This window comes from Myotis lucifugus, unplaced genomic scaffold (genome assembly GCF_000147115.1).
Source record: "Myotis lucifugus unplaced genomic scaffold, Myoluc2.0 scaffold_1, whole genome shotgun sequence".
NCBI lineage: Eukaryota > Metazoa > Chordata > Mammalia > Chiroptera > Vespertilionidae > Myotis > Myotis lucifugus.
In genome coordinates, this window is record NW_005871049.1 from 26,897,298 (window position 1) to 26,918,321 (window position 21,024).

Below are 21,024 nucleotides of genomic sequence, written 5' to 3' on the forward strand. Positions count from 1 at the left end.
GTTCTGACACATGCTACAATATGGATAAGCCTTGAAAGCCTTTTGCTAATTGCAATAAGCCAGTCACAAAAGGACAAATACTTTATGATTATAGTCATATGGAATATCTAGAATAGACTAGAATAGACAAGTTCATAAAGAAAGACAGTAGCCTGGCTAGTAGGATTCGGTGGATGAGTGTTGACTCATGAATTCGACTCCTGGTCGGCCAGGGCCCATGCCCAGGTTGCAAGTTCCATCTCTGGTCAGGGAGCGTTCGGGAGGCAACCGAGGCAACCAATCGATATTTCTCGCATCTCTCTCTCTCTCTCTCTCTCTCTCTCTCAAATCAATAAACATATCCATGGTGAGGATTAAGAAAACAACACTAAAATCTCCTCCCAGGGGTGGTAATTTTAAAAGACCAACTTATCAAGAGAATTTTTGTTTGTATTAATGGCTCTGGGTTTCTTAGCAAAATTTCAGGACTTGAATAAGAGAAAGTTGAAACTCCACTTTAACCAAAGAACAGCAAACCTTTAGGGACAGAGGAAGAGTTAAGTGTGTGACTGAATTATACCATTGATAAACCTGGGACCAAGCTCTTTTCTACATTAATTAAGCAATGAAGTAATAGAAGTTGTAGTTCAAAAAACTAGGAAGAGATGAGAAAAACTAAACAAATATTACTGAAATATTTTACATCAAAGTTATGAAGACAGTCATTTTTCTGTTACCCAGCATTAATCTCATTTTATCCTTGACCATAAATTAGAGGCCACCCTCACCTTCACCCTATCTCTACATATATGAGGAAACAGAAAGAAAATTTTGCTTCCTAGTCCTCTTCCAAATAATCATTGGACACATTATACAATCAATATAAACTCTGTAATCAATACAGAGCTTAAAAGAAACTCACTAAATATAGTCCTTATTCTTTTTTTAAAAAAATATCTTTTTATTGATTGCAGAGGAAGGAACAGGGAGAGAGAGATGAAACATCAATGATGAGAATCCTTGATCCGCTGCTCCTGCATGGCCCCTATGGGGATCGCGTCCGTAACACGGGCCTGTGCCCTGACCAGGAATCAAACCATTCCTAGGTCACAGCTAACCACTGACACATTGGCTAGGCTAGTCCTTATTCGTAAGTAGTTTGTATTCTGTGGAAGATAAGTACATAAGAAGCTCATATAACAGGCAGAACAGTTAGCATCGTAAGTTTAATAAAAACAATGTCATATTTTCTCCTACAATTGTATCACAAAGCCAAAATGAATTTATAGAATCTCAAAATTGAGAAAAAACTTTAAAAATTATATAGTAAAATGTCTTTCCGCATTTTTTCCTTCCGTTTTACAGCTCAAAGTATGCCATCATCCAATGTGCTACTCAAAGGTCCTGAAACATTCTGCTCTTAGAAAAAGGCCTCCAGTGATTATAATATGTTTCCTATTCTTCCCATGAGAACTGCCCCTCGGGTTCAATTCTCATTTCACAACTGGAGAAACTAAGCCACCCTACCTAAAAGCCTTAGGTTAAATCAGATGCCCGCAATGCCAGACTCTGTAAGCGCAGGCGTCTGCTCTTGGTCTTACCCTTTCTCTTGCTTTCTTCTAGAGCCCTTTTCTACATTCAATAACGTCAACTCTAGTCCTTGAAGCTTCACACTTATGAGGAGTAATTCCAGGGCTGGTAATTGGTGCTGTGTGGGTAAATGTAGTGACCACATTTACCCAAACAGCACCAACCCAATGACAAGTGGGGAACAGGGCTCTGCTGGATGGTGGATTCTCAGAGGTTGGCTAGGCTCGTACACTAGCTAGTTGAGTGAAAAACAGAAATCAGCTTTTGGAATTTAGAAGGCGATTCAAATGCAGCAAAAGTACAAATGACCACCAAGAACCTGAGGGTTACCCTGGACTCGTCAAAGATCTGGGTGCCAAATCTATAAAAGCCTAGCCTGTTCGGCAGCTGCTGCCAGGACTTCAACCAGAAGAACATCTGCTTCTTTGAAATGCCACTCATAATACCACATACCAAGATAAACAAAGATATTTTTAAAGTTTAAACTCCTTAATTTTTAAAGTGACATAGCTTCTTTTTTAACCTTGAATTAAAATATTTTTTCAAATTAATCGCAGTCTTCTAGTCATTTCAGTCCTTCTATAAGTGCATACTTATCTATTGTACAAGACACAAATATAAATACACATATATGAATAATTGTCTTTCAAAAACAAGCAAGATATAGGTAACAGTTACTAATGAGACTTGGCCTGTTAGGAGAGTGGTTTGAAAGACTTGGCATAAAAGCCTATTAGCCCTTTCTATACTAGATACCAGCCTTTCATAAGAGGCTATAAAATCAGAGAGAGAGAAGATAGGGAGAGACAGAGAAGTATGGTATATGTATTTAAGAATGCTGACAGTCTTCTGATTCTAGACTGCATGAACATTTAATTATTACAGACTATTTTAAATCCTTCTAAATTGTTCTGTGTAAATACACTGTGAAGCCTGCCTCGCAACTATTTAACCTCAATGTACTTCAGAGTGTCCTTATAATCTTACATTCAACAACCAAAAATGTCAACCAAAAGTGATGCAGACTCACTCTGGTCCAATCTATTGGTTCTCTGAGATATTTTTTAAAAAAACAAAACAACCTCACAGCAAATGATTAATGCAAAGACCACTTGCAGGGTAACAAGCAGAGTATTCCTAAATGCTCAGATGTCCTTAGCATGACCTAATTTAGGAATTGTTCCTCAAAAAACAGTTTAACAATCCGGATTCGCATTCCCATTACATTAAACTTTTTGCTAAACTTTTTGTATAGTACAAAATAAGAATTACAAATTGCTCCTAAAATTGAAGTAAGTTCAATATTTTCAGAGGTAGAAAAATGAATGACTTTATAATATCAAAAATGTGCAGAGGAAAGAACCGAATAGCCTCGGTAAACATTCTTTCAAGTTCAAGGCACACAACAAGAAAGCACAAATGTTTGATAATATAAAGTCTTACCTAGTTCTCATAGATACCCATAGGTAAGGACACACCACACAGGGTGTTGCAGGCTCTTGCTCTGGTCAGGCCATCCTGTTCTAAGTTTCTCTGACCACATGTTCCCCACCCAAGTTGATTCAAGAGCACTTTCTACCAACGTGAGTTTCTACGAAAGGCAGTCGCTGAGCACAGAAGCCTCTTCTATCGGGTCCCTAAACGCGCCCTTTGTATGGGCCTCCACATTCTTGTTGTGCGTCAGAACTGCCCCGTGGAATGCAATGCCTCCGTATTGGAATGTAAACTTATTCATGCCAGGCTATACCCCGTGGGGGAACACACAGCAACCATACTGAGATTATACTGGCAGGCAAGCCTAATGCACAGAATGATTAAAAATGTCGTGCTCTAGATATAAATGGTTCCTACTTTCATTTCTAGGAAATGATAAGCAGTTAACTAAATTTTACGTTCTTCCTTTAAAATCTGATCAAATGACTGTAACGATGCTCCTAAACCAAAAATCTACGTATTTATTTTGGACTTACAAAAAATATTCACGACATTGTCGTTAGATAGCAGAGGAGCAATTAACTTTAAGAAAAAAAAAAATCTAACAAGAAACTGCTGATGCCATTAATTCCATTCTCAGAAATCAGTAGAATATACCGGAATAAATTTTAATAGAAGTATAAGTGGAAAGTGGTTTGAAAGACAGTGTAAAAATGCATTTAATCTTTTTTAATATTTTATCCTCACTCATTTGTTCAACAACAACAAAAGGAAATAACAGCTATTTAAAACAAAAACATATACAACACCAAGCACACATTTGAGTTTGTGTGTAAATTACAAACTGTTTATAAAGCATGGCCTTTAACAGGCTCCTATTTCAGTAGTAACTACTGGGGAAAACTAAGCATACAAAATTAAGCTTCCCTAAATCTGTCTCAAGGCTCATTTAGAAATATTTTAACAATCATCACCCTGTACAAATTAACGGAGGTTTGTTCCCTCTGCTCAGTGAATCTCAACATTCAACCTTTGCTTATAAAAACAGAGCACACGGGAAAAAATTACAAGCGAGGGCCTCATAGCTGTGTTTTCCCCCTCTGTTCAAGTCTAGGTAGCCTGCTGTCTACTTAACTACAAAAGTACTAAACATTTGATATTTATGCTATTAACATTTTAATTCCTTAAAAAAAAAATCTAACCTGCACTGTCTTCATTAGTATCTTTGAAGCAATGGCACTGCCACCTTCCATGAGCTCTTTTCTCTGCAGCAATGAGCACTCCCCATTTCCCTGTGTATTTTCTCTCAGTGAGTCCACGCGGCGGCTGGAGCTTGAGCAGAGAGCCAACATTCCTTCTGACGGCTAATTTCCTGCTTCGATGACCCACCCACCCCTCCTGGCTGCCGTTATGTGTCACGCATGTTGTATGGGCACTGTTTCCGCATACCAGCCTCATGACCTCAGCGGCTGCCTGACAGACGCTCTTTATCAATTTCTATTAATTCATTATCTACTCTCTTGTAAGTCAAGGGCAAGTAGGAAAATCTGCAATGTCTGCTCTCCTATGAGTCTTCAAGGTCAAACCCTTAATGTGCTCTGCAGTGCAATTTTGTTATTAAAATTTACTCAAGCTGTGCTACACACATTGCTCTCCACCAAAGGAATGCTGAATTGTATACCTGGCTTGAGGGATTATCATGGAAAAGACCAGCATAAATTTATATCAAAACAACATGGGAAAAGTTGCAAGAAGCTGCTTTGCCTCTCGTCTTTCCATTCAAGAGTAAGAAGGTGGATCTTACCTCACAGCTGTGCTGGGGTGAAGAGAGCAAGCAGTTTTTCTCTCTTGCCACAATTTAAACCGGCAAAGGACAGTGGTGTGATGAGGACTACACTTTGGTGGTGTCTATGTCCTCGTGACCACACTGCGAGAGAACAGCTCAGCTAAATTGATCTGCTGCTATCAGTCTACACAGTGGCACAAACAGGTCTCTGCTGATCACAGTGCTTTGTACGCAGATGGCAGCCGATCGGTTTGTATAAAAGTTATGGTCCATAACAGCTTTCCCCTTCAGCATGTAGACACACGCCTTTTCCAAAAATGCCTTTGTTAAATGTTCACTTTGCATTGTGCACAGCTCATCGCGTATGTGTGGAAGAGACAAAGAAGCTTAGCTCTAAAATATTATCTAAAAATGACCAAAAAGATCTATGTAACTTGTCAATGAGAAAAAATGGTAGATGAATTCAAATGAATTGTTGAGGTTAGCCCTAAATCAGAAAGAACCTGAACTGATCTCAAGAATCAAACAAGATCTCAAGAATGCCAACCATGTCTGATATTCTTTAAAGTCATATGAATGGCACCAAAACCCAGTCACCAGCCTCCCAAAAACTTGGCATAGACCATAAGAGAAGTTGAAATAATAGGCATGTCTTTCTAAGGGTGAACCTGAATAATTCAGTCTACTTGAATAATATTGCATTAATAAAATTTAAAAGTTAAAAAAACACACCACATTTCCAAGAAAGGAAAAGTATAAACTCACATATATATATAATTTCTTACGAAGATATCAAGTAACAACTGTCAATTTATTTAAAGCATCTGAATGAAACATGGACATTACTCACAAGCCATACTTATCTTGTTTCATTTTGTTTTGTAGGTAATTGTTTTGTAGATAATTTTTCCTTCTAATTCTACCAAACGTAACACTGGCATATTGTTTAACCTCTGCTTCAGATCTTACCTTATAGACTGAGGTAATAAAAACCTACTACTTATCATAAAAAATAAAATACTTAGGAATACATTTCATAAAGGGTGTGCATGACTTGTACACTAACAACTACAAAGCAATGCTAATCTTGCAAAAGGAAATTATATAAGACAAATAAATTATGAGATATACCAGGTTCATGGTTTGGAGGGCTCAATATTGTTAAAATAGTAAACCTTCCCAAATTGATCTATAAATCCAGTGCAATTCCAATCAAATCCTAACAACATTTGGTAATGACGGGCTGATTTTAAAATTAAAGGCTAAGATATAGAAAAGTTAAAACAATTTTTGTAAAGAACAAAGATGGGGATGTAACTACATAATTTCAAAAATTACTACAAAGTAACACAAATGAAGACAATGTAGTATAGGTATGACATGTGGAGCAATGTAGAACAGAAGAAAGATTCCAGAAATAGACCTAAACAACTATGGTCAATTGATTTTTAACAAATGTACCCAGGCACATTAATGAATAAATATTATTTTCAATAAATGGTCCTGAAACAACTAAATATCTGTATGTAAAAACATAAACCTTAACCCTTAACTTATATTATACATGAAATTAAATCAAAATGAATCTCATATCTGAATGGAAAAGCTAAAACTATTAATTTTCTAGAAAAACATGAGAAAGTCTTTAACATAAGGTTATGAAAAAATTTCTTAAACAGGACACCAAAAGTATAAACTATAAAAGAAAACATTAACATAATGGACCTTCATTAAGATGCAAAGTTTTTACTTTTAAAAGGCTTAATTAAGAAAAAGGCAGAGAGGGATCCAAGATGGAGAAGTAGGTGGAAGTTACACTCACCTCCTCCCAGGACCAAACGGTAATTACAACTAAAATATAGAGCAATCAACCTGAATAACCAACTGGAGACTAGGTGGACAGAAATCTTATAACCAAGAATTTAGAGAAGAAGCCACATCAAGATTGGTAAGCAGGGCAAAGATGAAAAGGCCCCGCACTCACATGCTGGGCTTTCAAGCCCAAAGCACCAGAGCTGGAAAGAGGTGTCCACATTACATCTGGCCATGAGAATCAGCGAGTATTCTGTCCATTAGGGAGAGATGGGAGTCTGCTAGAAACCCAGGCGCCCTCTTAGAGGACTCCAGCAGCGGGAGGGCCGCTCAGAGCAAAGTGAAGTCATGTGAGGAGAGATAGTGGAGTGTGTGGCTTGGAGAGAGAACTAAAGGGACAGCCCCCAGAGTTCCTGCGCTGAGTCTCCCATACTGCACACAGAAGCCACGTTTCCTGGGACAAGCACTCCCTTCCCTGTGGCATCAGCCTGGGGGAATGCAATAGCCCAACTCCCCCTCGCTGTTGCCTCACCCTGCTGAGCTCATGCCCTGCGGAAGAGTCAGCTGCCTGGCCCATGGAGTAGAGGTCCAAGTGACTCAGGGGGTGTCAGTAACTGAGTGGTATTGCTCTGGGGCGAGGGCTAGCCCTCCCAGCCTAGTGCCTGACCAGTGCCTCCTGAAGGGAAGATCCACTAGCCCCACCCTCCCAATGCCCCACCCTGCCAAGATTGCACCCTACAGAATCGTCAGCAGCTGTGGCCAGCTTGGGCCTATGATACAAACTTTCTAGGAAGGCTACTGAGGAGGTTTGGACAGAATTGGGGAGAAAATGAACTGTTTATCTCTAGGGAAGGTGCCATTTTTCCCTCACAAAACCGAACTGCACCCTGAAACCCTGCCCCACCACAAAGGTTTGCAGTCACTAAGTGGGTGGTGGCTGGAAGTGGTGTACCCATCGCATTAGTGATGTAGCAGCCCGGCTGGTGTGGCTCAGTGGTTGAATGTCAACCTATGAACCAGGAGGTCACAGTTCGATTCCCGGTCAGGACATGTGCCCAGGTTGTGGGCTCGATCCCCAATGTGGGGTGTGCAGGAGACAGAAGATCAATGATTCTTTCTCATTATTGATGTTTCTCTCACTCTGCCCCTCTCCCTTCCTCGCCAAAATCAATAAAACTATATTTAAAAAAAAATGAAAGAAAAAATAGAGGAACATAGTTATAAAGAATAAAATGGCAATAAATACATACTTATCAATAATTACTTTCAGTGTAAGTAGATTAAGTGCTCCAATCAAAAGACATAGGGTAGCTGAAAGGATAAGAATACAAGGCCTATATGTATACTTTCTACAATAGACCCATCTCAGAACAAAAGACTAAAAGTAAGAAGATGGAAACAGATATTTCATGTAATTTAAAAAAGAAAAAAGAAAAAAGAACAGCCGCAGTGACTCAGTGGTTGAGTGTCAACCTGTGAACCAGGAGGTCACAATTCGATTCCCAGTCAGGGCACATACCTGGGTTGCAGGCTTGATCCCCCAATCGTGCAGGAGGCAGCCGATCAATGATTCTCTCTCATCACTGAAGTTTCCTCCCCGCCCCCTCCCCCTCCCCCTCCTCCCTCCCCCTCCCCCTCCTCCTCCTTCTTCTTCTTCTTCTTCTTTTCTCTCTCTCTCTCTCTCTCTCTCTCTCTCTCTCTCTCTCTCTCCTCTCTCTCTCTCTCCCTTCCTCCCTGAAATCAATAAAGATGTACTGGGAGGGAAAAAAAGAAAAAGCTGGGGTAGCAAAATGTATATTAGACAAGACAGACTTTAAAGCAGACTTTGGTAAGAGACAAGGGACATTATATAATGATAAAGGAATCAAACAAGAGTATATAACCCTTATAAACAATTATGAATCTAAACTAGGAGGCACCAAAATGTATAAAGCAAATCTTGATGGACATAAATGAGAGATTTTAATACTCCATAGATGTTAATGGATAGATCTAGACAGAAAAGCAACAAGGAAACAGCAGTCTTAACACACTAGACAAGATAGATTTAATTGATATTTTCAGAGCATTTCACCCCAAAGCACCAGAATATAAATTCTTTTCAAGTGCACATAGAACATTTTCTAGGATACTAGACCACATGTTAAGACATAAAATAAATCTCAATAAATTTAAAAAGACTGAAATCATATCAGGCATCTTCTCCAACCACAGTGCTACGAAACTAGAAATCAATTATAAGAAAAAAAGCAAACTGAAAAACACAGAGACACATGGAGGATAAATAACATGTTACTAAACAATGAATGGGTTAACAATGAGATCAAGGGAAAAATCAAAAGACACCTTGAGACAAATGAAAATGAAAACACAAAACACAAAATCTATGGGACACAGTGAAAGCACTCCTGAGAGGAAAATACATAGCACTCAGGCCTACCTCAAGAAAGAAACAAACAAAAATCTCAAATAAACAATCTCACCTTTCACCTAAACGAACTAGAAAAAGAAGAACAAACAAAGCCCAAGTGAGTAGAAGGAAGGAAATAATAAAGATCAGAGAGGAGATAAATGAAATACTCTAAAAAGACAATACAAAAGATCACTGAAACCAAGAACTGGTTCTTTGCAAAGATCAACAAGATTGATAAACCTTTAACCAGATTCATCAAAAAACAAAGAGAGAGAGATCCCAAATAAATAAAATCAGAAATAAAAGTAACAACTGACACGACAGAAATACAAAGGATTATAAGAAAATATGAACAACTATATGCCAACATATTAGAAAATCTCGAAGAAATGGATTAATTCTTAGAAATATGCAATCTTCTAAAACTGAATCAAGAAGAAACAGAAATTCTGAACAGACTGATTACAACTAACAAAACTGAAGTAGTAATCAAAAAACTTCCAACAAACAAAAGTCCTGGGCCAGGTGGATCCATGGGTAAATTTAGCAAACACTCAAAAGAATTAGCATCTATCCTTCTCAAACTACTCCAAAAAATTCAAGAGGAAAGAACACTCCCAAGCTTTTTCATTAAATATATAGTTTTATTGATTTCAGAGAGGAAGAGAGAGGAGAGAGAGAGAAACATCAATGATGAGAGAGAATCATTGATCGGCTGCCTCCTGCACATCCCACACTGGGGATTGAGCCCACAACCTGGGCATATGCCCTGACCAGGAATTGAACCGTGACCTCCTGGTTCATTGGTCAATGCTCAACCACTGAGCCACACAAGCTGGGCTCCTAAGCTCATTTTAAGAGACCAGCATTATCTTGATTATGAAACCAGATCAAGACACTACAAAGAATGAAAATTATAGGTCAATATCCCTGATGAACAGATGCAAAAATCCTCAACAAAATATTAGCAAACCAAATCAGCAATATCTTTAGCCCCAATGATGATTCCATACACAAAATTCATTACATGTAAAGATTTTTTAAAATTCACTTAAATGGGATAATGATTATAAAAACCTAAAGGTCCTATTCACAGAAACTCTTATTTCTGTATTTCCTAAATTATATAGTAAGTTAAAATTTAAGATCAGTTGACAGAGTGGTAAACTGAAATGGCCTCAAGATTCCTAATAACAATTATTATTTCATACCATAAATCCATCATGGCAGAAGAAGACCTCTGAGATATATATATATACCTATATGAATCCTGGAATACATATGATTTACACTGATGAAATGAAATACTTTCAACTTAAATATTTCCTATTTGTAAAACTGAATTAAGTATAAATACTTAATGATGGTTTTCTAAATTCACCTTAATAAACCAAAACATAATTTTATTTTTTACTTTTTATTAAATTTATTGGGTGAAATTGGTTAGTAAAATTATATAGGTTTCAGGTATACAATTCTACAATACATCATGTGTATATTATATTGTGTGTTCACCCAAAGAACAATTTCAAAAAAATAGAAAAGTATTTGAAAGATTTTGACCAATGCCCTAATATTTATATAACAATATTCAATTAAGTAATAATGAAGTTATCTTTTTATAAATTCAATTTTTTAAAAATTGTACTTTACATTCAATATTATTTTGGGTTATTTTCAGATGTACAGCATAGTGGTTAGACAACTGTCATATACTTTACGAAGTGATCCCCTTGATATTTCTAGTAGCCACCTGGCACCATTCATAGTTATTACAATAATATTGACTATATTTCCTATGCTGTACTTTATATCACCATGATTATTCTGTAACTATCAATCTGTACTGCTCAATCTCTTCACCTTTTTCACCCAGTCCTGCACGCCCCTTACTGGGGACTGAGCCTGCAACCCAGGCATGTGCCCTGACCAGGAATTGAACCATGACCTCCTGGTTCATAGGTCAACACTCAACCACTGAGCCACGCAGGCCAAGCTATGACAAAGTTATCTTAATGAAACTAACACACTAGGAAGTTTATAGTTATTAAATATAAAGTAAGTCATCGATAAAAAAATAAATTTAATTGCAAAAACACCTAACCCCTATGAAACCATAAATGTGTGACAAAAGTCAGAAATATCTAAGGAAACCCATAACTTTTAATATGTCAGACTTATAGTTCATATTCTAATCAGTAATAAATATTAAGCAGATAGTTTTAAAACCCACATTATATTTAAATTTTAACAAGAAAGAAATTATATGCATGTCTAAGCTATTACTTTACATTATTTATTTCAACTATTTTTACTCTTCAAGTACTATTAAACATTTTTCAGTACATCCAAAAAATAGTCAGATATATAATATAGAATAAATTTATTTTCTTTAACATTCAAATATATAATTTTGTTGGCTTTAACATATATTTAATTATATATAAATATATACAATTTCTATATGTGTATATATATTTTAATTCATGATACAAATAAAAAAGAGGATCCCTGAACTATGACTAATTGGAAATTTTAGTTTTATAAAGACATTCTGATTTCACCACATATAATTTCCTTCACATATAAATCTTTCTCTTAACAATATCTTTCCTCTTGTTATTTTGTTAGTGTTCTCAGTACTGAAAGTGTGCTTCTTTAAACAAAAACAAATTTAGTTGCTATATGTGTAAGAGACTTTGAATTCCTAGGTAAGACAGTAATTCACACATCCCTCCAACCCACCCTGACCCCCAAAATAACTGGCACAAGCAAGGGTTGTGAATTCCTTTACACCTAACAGCAGATAAGCAATTCCAACATTTTACTGAGAAATACAATACTGTATTTCACTGACACACACATCAGACTTTAAAACCTTTATGAAATATAAAATTTACTTCTGCAAGAGAAATCCAAACATCACTGCAAATAAGGATTTCTAGGGTGAACTCACATACTCATTTACACCAAGGATCATCAATGACAGATTCCCTTACTGGAGACCTCAAACATAAGATGACCTGAGATACCACATCAACTACACACACAAAAACAGCAGAGTCCCTCTCTGTAAGGCTATGTACTTACTTTGTTGAGACACTACCAAAGCCAGTATTCCAAGGACTACGAAAGCTTGCATCTATACGTACAGCACATCTGTGAAGTTGTAGTTATAGCAACCAAATTCCCAACTTGATCCAGCAATTGAACTCCCTCTCCAGAGAACAGTTTTGCTCTGTGCATCAGGTATCACATCAGAATATGATTTAAAAGGGCAGGGGTGGTCTTTAAAAAATGCTTAAAAATCACGTTAGCTTTCCAGGATGAAGACGTTTCAAAGTGGAGCAGAAAGTACAACTAATCCCCAAAGGAGGAACATTTTAGTATACTTCACTTTATCATTTACATATTTAACTCTACTCCTTTAATTTACTAGAGACCTATCTTATCTAAAATTTAACACAGACTATATTTATGTCAAGTGCAACTAAACTCTCCCTTTAATACATCAACTCTAGTCAAACCAAGTTCACAGGTTTCATAATCTTACTTGCCTTACTTGGAACTCTTTCCCAGCATGTCCTTAAAAATCTTTCATATATATCTTTACCTCATGTGTCATGGGAATACCTGGACTTGAGTCAACTTTAGGTAGGACAAGTAGGAATTATGGATGATGCAAGACCTGAAGGAGTGTGGCTAAGCTCAGAAAGTGTGAGCCTAGGACTAAGGAGAAGAATGATCTGGAGATTTTAAAAAAAGGCAATTAAACTAAGAGAACGTGAGGGAAAACTAAAGAGCAAGTGTAACAGAGGCTACTGGTTGCCTACTCCAACACCCATGCTCCTCTTTCTCCTTAGAAGGGTATTTTTATATTACTATTTTTAGTGGAGCACATTGCATCTTGGAATAAAACACATGTTACATGTCTCAGGCTCCTGGGTGGCCTGAATTTGTACACTACATTCTGGACAATGAGCTATAAAAAGGGATGTTTCAAAAAATGCGATTTGGGTGGAAGTTAACTTTTTTCTCTTCTACCTCTCCTCCTGCTTCTGGCTTCCACCGCAGACAACCTGTGCTATGAACCCATGACCTGAAGATGGAAGCTATGAGCTGGCAGAAATATGGAAGGAAGCCTGTAAACACTTCATACTGTGGAGCCACCAGACCATCCTGGACCAACTACCTTCGGGGTTCTTTTACATGAGAGAACAATTAGCTCCTGCTGTGTCTATGCAACCAAAACTAGCTGCAATTGATACAGTAAGCAAAATGATATCCAACAATATGCCAATTGCCCTTCCCCCCTCTTTGCACTCCTGCACAGATGGACTGGTCCCAGCTTCTCATGAACTGTCCCCAGACTCCTTCTTCCATTATGCTGCAGCCTCATTCTCTTCCCTGATTCTTCTTCTCTCCATTAACCTGACATCCAATAAATCATGGACTACCATGTAATTATTTCTAAAAGGGAATGTGTTAGCATAAGTCATCTGAGCTCATTATACAAGGGATCAACAAGAAAATGTCTGTGCTTCTTAACAATCACATGGTGACACTATGGAGGATTGAAGGCATATGAGGAGCTACTTAAATAAAGCAGGTGACACCTGAACAAAGGCAGCGGAGTGTGGATTCAGGCAGTTGATCTAATCCATACTGCCATGTCTAACTCTGAAATGTTATTTACTAAAAAAAAAAAAAATTGTCTGGGGACAAAAGTGAGGTCAGAACTGAGACTCACAGAAATTTCTATAGTAAGTGACAAGCAGGTTATTTAAGTTATTAGAGATAGGAACAGCAGGTGGTCACACAGAATTGCAGGCATTTGTTGCATCCCAGATATGGTATCTAGAGTGCAAGGGACCTGGAGCAAATTCACATAGAGATACAGGTGTTCCACATACACCCTTAACTCCTACACCCTTCTCTCCCTTTAGTGCAGGGGTCCTCAAACTACGGCCCGCGGGCCACATGCAAATACAAATATTGTATTTGTTCCCGTTTTGTTTTTTTACTTCAAAATAAGATATGTGCAGTGTGCAAAGGAATTTGTTCATAGTGTTTTTTTAAACTATAGTCCAGCCCTCCAACGGTCTGAGGGACAGTGAACTGGCCCCCTGTTTAAAAAGTTTGAGGACCCCTGCTTTAGTGTATGCAACAGGCAAAGTACAAACTCCAGCAACACCCAACCACCCACCTTCTCAATGCTTGCCCCTAAACAGCTGAAATTTGATAGGAAAAAAGAAGAAAAAATAAATAAATCTATGACCACAAATATCAAGTGGGCACTCAGCATTACCTTTGTTTCACAACTTCTCTCTCTCTTTCAAACTCCTCAATACCCACCACTGAACTCCCAAATATACGGACCTACGCCTTTTATCCTAAACCTGTGTGAAAAGGGTGATGCTCTTTCACTCTTTCCAAAGCTAACAGCTCTCCACCTTGTGGGTTTCATCCACACCTGCAATGACCTCCGCTCTTTCCTATCATATCTACTTACTCTTCTTACATCTTCTCTCCGTCAACATACAAATGCGCACTGGCATCTTCTCATTTAAAAGAAACAAATCCCTCTTGACTTCACAGCTCCCAGCCACCACCCCCGTTTCCCTGCTTCTCTTCACAATAAAAGTCCTCATTTTGATGAAATTTCTCTTTGGCCAGTTGCTTATCTTCCCACTGTCTCCTCAACCAAAGTGATGTCTCTATTTTCACCTTATTGCATATCCCTGCAGCACCAGACAAATGACCCCTCTTCCTCCTCAAATCTGCACTTTTATCTCTTGGCTCTGATGACACACAAGCAGCATCATATTCTAGGCAAGCACATAGAAGGCACTTAATAATATTTGTAGGATGAATGAGTAAGACAAGGACACGCATATAAAGAATTGCAGGTGAGCAATTTAGAAGACAGGTCGGGGAAGAAGGGCCCATTAATATTAATTAGGCATCAAGTTGATGACTCTCTTGAAAAGACATAACTAATAGCCTAAAGTAATGTTTAATTCTAGAAATTAACTCTAGTCATTTTACTCATCACTTTTGATAATCCTTTTGGTAAACAATTCTCTTAAGATATGAAGTTTTTTTGGATACTATTTCTTGTGGTGATTAGGTTTTACACATTAATATTTTAAAAGGACAATACAATTACCATTCATTCTTGATAACTCTTAGTAATTACTTAACCTATGAAGTAGAATACTTTGGCACTCTTGATACAGATATGTCAGTTTTTTTAAAACTGCTGCTGGAGTAGGTGTGGGGAGAAATAACTGTAGAAGACACACACAACACACACATACATATTTATTTATATATGTGTGTGTGTATATATTTCAATTCAACTATATATTGTTATTCATATATGTTCGTATGTATAAATCAAGTTGAACATTTTTAAGTTAAAATAGAAGTAACATTTCTATTTACTGACTATTATCATTAGCTGGCCAACTATATACAGGCCCCCAAACAACTGTTTCTGCAAAATAATGTGGTAATGGGTAGTATAAGACAATACCTGAGGTAATGAGTTCTTATACAGCTTGTCAGTGCTTACTAATTCTGCCATCATCCACTAACTTTAGGTCATTCCAAATACAAATTTAACAAGGTCTTATGTTTTCTCTTGGAAGGGAAGGGACACATTTTTTCATTTAAAGAAATAAACGGCTTTTAATAATGCTGGCTATAAAGAAAACTTCTTAACTTATGCATCATCTCATTTAATCCTGTTTCTTCCCATGGCAGGAGAGAAGGTATGTAAGACAAATACTTCATTTGTAAAACTCAATGTGGACAGTTTAAGATGATTTATCCTTTTTCTTTTGTGTGTTTTTATTTTATTATTTTTCCCATTCCTTCTTTAATAGCTACTCTTTCCCTTCCATGCTTAATCTGTGCTCCCATTGCCGGGATTTTGCCAACACCTGAAGGTCAATCTTACCTCTAATATACCATTTTCAGAACTCTGATCTTATTTCTCTTCATACCTTTTGGATAAATTTAAGGTCCAGTAAAGTTACCCGCCTTTCCATCACTTAATTCACTATTGAGTTATTTTTAAAATGCCACACTCCCTTCTCCAAAAAAGGTGTCACATGACATAACAAATTTATACTCTTTAAAGAGTATGATTTTTCTAATCCTATATAGCTCTTCACATAAAATAAGAAATACTAGGTAATGTGTCTTCAGTCTCTACTGCATACAGAATTATTGGCCCATTGTTTCTCCCTTTTTCATTACTATAAAAAACACCAAGTTCTCAGCGCAATCAATTAACTTACCATGTAGCACTGGCAAGCATAAAGTAGGCCTGTGCTTTTTAAACTCAAGTAGCTCATTGTTTGTCATGTGAATCATAATGAGAATAGTATTTCAGCCTCTCAGAACTGATTAGTTAAATGTCTTGTTTTCCCACTTATCTTCATGAAAGCTGCCAGCTCTAATTTAAAATGTGATCTTGGAGAGGACCATAGCAAAATTTTAATTTTTAAATTGTGGATATATTTGGTCTCAATGAAAGAGAAGCACTAATTGCAAATGGACACTGTCAACATAGTACAAATAAATTATGTGCGCATTTCTCTCAACCTCCTGCCGTTACCTGACACTTAATTCACCAACAGTCGGCCAAGTTATGCAGCTTTGTAAACTAGACTTCTCATTAATGCCAAAGTCACCAACGCCTTCCCAACTATTTTATGCCCTAAAATGCATTTCTATTCTAGATAACTCGATCCTATTCTTGTGCCTTCACTCCGACTCTCAACCCTATCTCTGTGCCATTACTCATGCTCTTGACTACACCCAGATTTCACCTCCAACCACTGCCCAGCAATCTAAATCATAAAACCCCCTCAACATTCACTTCCTTAAGTTAAAGCCACCCTTAATTACCACCCACTTACATTAAAATACCCCTATCTTTGAAGGGGTTTTGCATGCTTAGTCTTCACTATATCAATTTATACTGTATTATTTAATGAAACCTGGGCAATTTTTTCATGTTTCACATAAAACTGCCTCCTCTCCGCAACCAGAAATTAAGCTACATGACGGCACAAAGTAGACCATCTTGCTTCCTTTGTATACTCCAAAACGTACTGCAGATACCGACAGTAAGGAGGACTTAATACAAGTTTCAATCAATGTTTCAAATAACATGGAAATGTGCCTCAAAATTTGAACTCTACCAAATCTATTTTAGAATGAGACAGAAGAATCCATAAACATTAAAGGGACCCATGAACCAATCCTAACTTCTGGTGGCGTTTCAGCAGTTTCAATGGACAGTGCTGGCCAGATAGAGGCATCATTTCTCACGACTTTTGTACCGTCTGCCCCTGACATAACCGGGCAGCTGGACCCTCACGTCATGCACTGGAGGCCCCAGCCCTCTCCAGAGGTGTTTGTCCCTAATCCCTCTGGCTCCCAGGCTTAATTACAACCCTTCTCTTGGTATCTTCCAATTTCTTTCCCTTAAACCTTACTGCCCCTATCCTGGCCCCACATGGATAAGAAGTGAAGAGCTTGTTTACCGATTGCTCTATTTTTATTGCTCTGACAGTTTTTTACTGTCAGAGCAATAAAAATATTGTTTATGATTAAATATGGTGTGCAAGACAATTTCTATTAAAAGGCCCCTTCTGGGCGGCCTCTACGGTGAAATTGATTCAACTGAGAAAACCAGGCTCCACGTTTTAATGAGTGATTATTTTCCAGGATTGTGACCAACATATATTCAAAGAAGTATCTGTATAACAATGCCTCGTGTCTTTATGTATTTTATTATTTTAATTTTAATCCTCACCCAAGGATATTTTTTCCCATTGATTTCTAAAGAGAGAGTGGGAGGGAGGGAAGAGGGGAAGAGAGAGAGAGAAACATCCACATGAGAGAGATACATCAATTGGTTGCCTCCCACATGCACCCCTACCAGGGCTACCAGGGAACCGCACCTACGTGCCCTTGACCAGGAATCGAACCTGAGACCCTTCGGTCCGAGGGATGACACTCTAATCACTGAGCCAAATCAGTCAACGCACTTCCTGTCATTAATAGCTAGTGTTTTGTTTTTTGTTTTTGCAAATAGATGTAAAAATGATTTCTATATTAGTAGAAAAAGATCCTAACTCTATAAATTAATATACAACCAAGGTAAACTATTCCCTTCTTTAACAAATAATCCAAACACCAAGTTGAAAGTTTAGAAACACAGTCTAAGCCTGAAGCCTATCTTGAATATCTAAACTAGAATTCTCAGCCTTTCAAAGAAGACAGCAGCCAAAAAGTAACATTAGTGCAAGTTATTTAATATTGTGACTTTACTATAAAATAGGCTTCAACATTTAAAGAGTCAGGCAGTTTTAGAAGTGAGACATTTTAAAGTATATAACCATTTTTATTGCAGTGCCTTAAATACACTGATTTAGACCGCAGTAGGGCAATAAACATTATTAATATTTTCCTGCCCTTATGCAGAACAAACCAAAAATACATTAAGAAAACCATTTCCAAACCTGCAACTTTATATAAGATTATTTGCATTCTACTGCCTTCCAGCCCCACTGCTATTGCAATGATGCCTTTGAAAAAACTACCTTTTCAAGATAGTTCACTACTTTCTGCCTGCCTGTCACTGTTTATATATATATCAACCTACTACGACTATGGATACCAATAGCATGTCATAGAATTGTGCAGCACACAACCTGCACAACCCACACTGCTTTGCCTACAGGAAAAACACAGAGTTCACACCATTTGGATATTCATCTCTGGCCAATGTCCCCTCTGGCATGTTCCTAAATGAGAATCAGAACCTTTGCTGCATTCCTAAATTACCTTTGCCCACTATCTTTGTGTGATCATACAAAGAAACTGAGTTTACTTTTAAATAAGACTTTAAGAAAATTAGAACTATAAATCGTAAATTGCCACAAAAATAAAAATTATATTCCGAACAAAGAGTTTAGCTCTATCTTAGGGTGACATAATATGTAACACCATATTATAACCACATGTACAAATACCAATGTTTCAAACTTGATAAATCTAATAGATTTATAAGAAAAATCACAAAAACAACATTTGTATCACTGGAATTGCTTAGAGCAGTGATTCTCAACCTTCTGGCCCTTTAAATACAGTTCCTCATGTTGTGACTCAACCATAAAATTATTTTCGTTGCTACTTCATAACTGTAATGTTGCTACTGTTATGAATCGTAATGTAAATATCTGATATGCAGGATGGTCTTAGGCGACCCCTGTGAAAGGGTCGTTCGACCGCCAAAGGGGTTGCAACCCACAGGTTGAGAACCACTGGCTTAGAGTGAGGAGAAGTGAGGAAGCTGTCAATGGAAGTCCCACAGGAAGTCAGAAGCTCCATAAATGTCATAAACCTCATCAAGGAATAATATTCATGTTTAAACAACCAAAGTAAAAATAATCAACCAAAACAACTTTTCTCTGTTTAAAAAGAAAATGAATAAATTTTTAAATAACAAAAACATAAAAGGCTGACTTAAATGGCAATTGAGGAATTCAATACAGCTAATGAAATCTGGAAGGCAAATGACAGATTTTCTGCCATGTGTAACTCCCTTCTCAAGTGATGATATCGGTCTCAAAGCAATTTCATGAGAATTAGTTTAAAAATATGAAACTGTTGTTCAAAGTACTTTGATTTATAACTAACTAGTAAGGGTAAGTTACCTGTCAAAATGAGTCAAAATTTTCAAGAGAATGATCAAATTACTTATCATATATTCTGATAACCAATTTCTAGGCTAACATAAAATCATGGTAAATGTGGAGAATCATCTGTGAATTCATCATTTTATAAAACCAGCAGACTATTACTAACACCTAAGCCATATTATTCTTTAATCAAACCTCAATATTTTCTGGAGAGAGACATATATATGACTCACTAATGTCAACTTTTAGCAAAGTACCACGTAGAGACTCTTTCACATTAAAACAATCTCCGCACTATTCCTAAGGCAACATCTCCAAAGGAAACAAACAACTCGGAAAGAGCAAATGTCACCAGGTGCAACATGAAGGAATAACCTATATATAGTCCTAGCTTGTCACTCAGTCTGAAACACCATTCCTTCCCTCATCCCATTAAAGTACTGACTTGCAAGCATTTGACATGCAGCCAGGGAAAGAGTAACTTATGTCATCTTTTAAAATAATTAGACATAGAGTCCAAAACATGTGTTCATGAAATAGGTCTGAACTGCAAGTCCTCTTTCCTCTAGAACAACAGCTTTCTGAACATTAGGTTCTCATTCTCCACAAGATAGAACGAGCTGTTGCTTGACGAGCTGAGGGTGGCTGGTAGTCCAGGAAGACCACCTCAGACTCCTCCAGGGTGCTAGCACTGTGGGCTGCAGACTGAGTTTGTACAACAGACCTTGCAACAAGATGATGAGGAGCCACTAAGCTCTGTTCTCTTTAAGATGCATCAATTTCAAATCAGATTCATTAGAGCATAATTTACCCTTAACTAACTTGTGCAAAGTTCAAATAACTGAACCTTAAATAGATATTAAGATGCATAAAGAGTAAGTCTTTGCAAAGAGTTTTTAATGTTATGAGGCAAGGCATATACATATTAATTAAAATAAACAAGACATTAAATTATTTATAAGGTATGTTCTTAGCATGTGCAACATGTATGTGCAAGAAAGATGGAAAAACACTGAAATATTAAAGGCTGATTATCTTGGATGAGAGATTTGAAGTGACGCTTTTCCTTCTCTTTATCTGTGATAATTTATATTTACATAATTATTATTACACTTTACATTAATTTTTAAAATATGCCAATCCTTAAATATTCTTTTCCTACACCTTCCTCCAGGTTAGGAACCAAACAGCAGGTCCTGTGTTTGAAGGAGTAGAAAAGTATTGCTATTCAATTCTCCATTCCTCTGGGAACGAGAATTCTAGAATTACAGGAACTGTTTCAGCCG

The 21,024-nt window shown here is 37.2% G+C and overlaps 1 protein-coding gene across 8 annotated transcripts in view; it reads right to left on the bottom strand.

The window, feature by feature from the left end:
• The window catches only part of RAPGEF2 (Rap guanine nucleotide exchange factor 2), a 164,551-nt gene that overhangs the window by 117,314 nt on the left and 26,213 nt on the right, over positions 1-21,024 (bottom strand). Inside the window, exon 1 of one of the 8 annotated variants that reach the window (XM_023755351.1) lies at positions 4,206-4,301. The exons of the other annotated variants lie outside the window; for them this stretch is intronic. The gene's annotated coding sequence lies outside the window, so the exon portion shown is untranslated. Of the gene's footprint in view, positions 1-4,205; positions 4,302-21,024 lie in introns of those variants that run through there. 8 annotated transcript variants of the gene reach the window in all.